This window comes from Xenopus tropicalis, chromosome 6 (genome assembly GCF_000004195.4).
Source record: "Xenopus tropicalis strain Nigerian chromosome 6, UCB_Xtro_10.0, whole genome shotgun sequence".
Taxonomy (NCBI): domain Eukaryota; kingdom Metazoa; phylum Chordata; class Amphibia; order Anura; family Pipidae; genus Xenopus; species Xenopus tropicalis.
The window spans coordinates 111670715-111672151 of NC_030682.2; positions in this window are offsets into that span (position 1 = coordinate 111670715).

A 1437-nucleotide genomic window follows, 5' to 3' on the forward strand; every position below is an offset into this window, starting at 1 on the left:
GTATACCCATTGTACCTGTGAATTTTAAATGATTAGTTATTTAATCATTCCTTTCCACTTAAGGCTTTTTATTTGTTTTCAACAGGTCAATCACATTGAACTTTAGCTATTTACTAAGCCAACATCTCTTGAACATTTGCCATGTAATCATATCAAAGGAATACATGCAAATCCTGGTTTAAATACTTCTGCCCCGTGATTGTGTCAGGCTATTTCTGTAAACAGAGCTTTGATCGTAAGGGGCTGACTTAGCAATAATAATGGTTATTTAAAAATGACGATACTTTATAGAATAATTTTCCCTGTTGACTTGCACTAAGTACATATAAACAGAAGAGAAACTCAATGTATCACATTCTGACGAATCAGTAAATGCTTTGATAAATGTTAAACTCATAAATGACTCCTAGGGGAAGATTTATCAAAATGTAAGTTTAGATCTTAATACATAAAAACTCGCCCATGTTTTATTCATTCCTATGGGGTTTTTAGAAGTGTATTTATCAATGGGTGATTCAGCTGTAAGTTAAATAAAAGCCTCCTAAAGGAACAGTATATACTTGTGTTCAACATAAGCAGTATAAGAAGGACTTGAGTTGATAATGCTTTCCCTCATTCTCCTGTGGGCGCTAGCAAAATGAGGGTGCTTTGGGACGGGTGCTGCCCGCTGGCCTTAGTTCTTACCTACCGCACTGCTGATGGGAGTTGGGAGCTCAATGGCAATAGCTTTTGCTATTATAGTTACCAGGGCTGGGATTTTTTTTGCTCACCTACAGTGGCTTGCAAAAGTATTCGGCCCCCTTGAACTTTTCCACATTTTGTCACATTACAGCCACAAACATGAATCAATTTTATTGGAATTCCACGTGAAAGACCAATACAAAGTGGTGTACACGTGAGAAGTGGAAGGAAAATCATACATGATTCCAAACATTTTTTACAAATAAATAACTGCAAAGTGGGGTGTGCGTAATTATTCAGCCCCCTGAGTCAATACTTTGTAGAACCACCTTTTGCTGCAATTCCAGCTGCCAGGCTTTTAGGGTATGTCTCTACCAGCTTTGCACATCTAGAGACTGAAATCCTTGCCCATTCTTCTTTGCAAAACAGCTCCAGCTCAGTCAGATTAGATGGACAGCGTTTGTGAACAGCAGTTTTCAGATCTTGCCACAGATTCTCCATTGGATTTAGATCTGGACTGTGACTGGGCCATTCTAACACATGGATAAGTTTTGTTTTAAACCATTCCATTGTTGCCCTGGCTTTATGTTTAGGGTCATTGTCCTGCTGGAAGGTGAACCTCCGCCCCAGTCTCAAGTCTTTTGCAGACTCCAAGAGGTTTACTTCCAAGATTGCCCTGTATTTGGCTCCATCCATCTTCCCATCAACTCTGACCAGCTTCCCTGTCCCTGCTGAAGAGAAGCCCCCCCAGAGCAT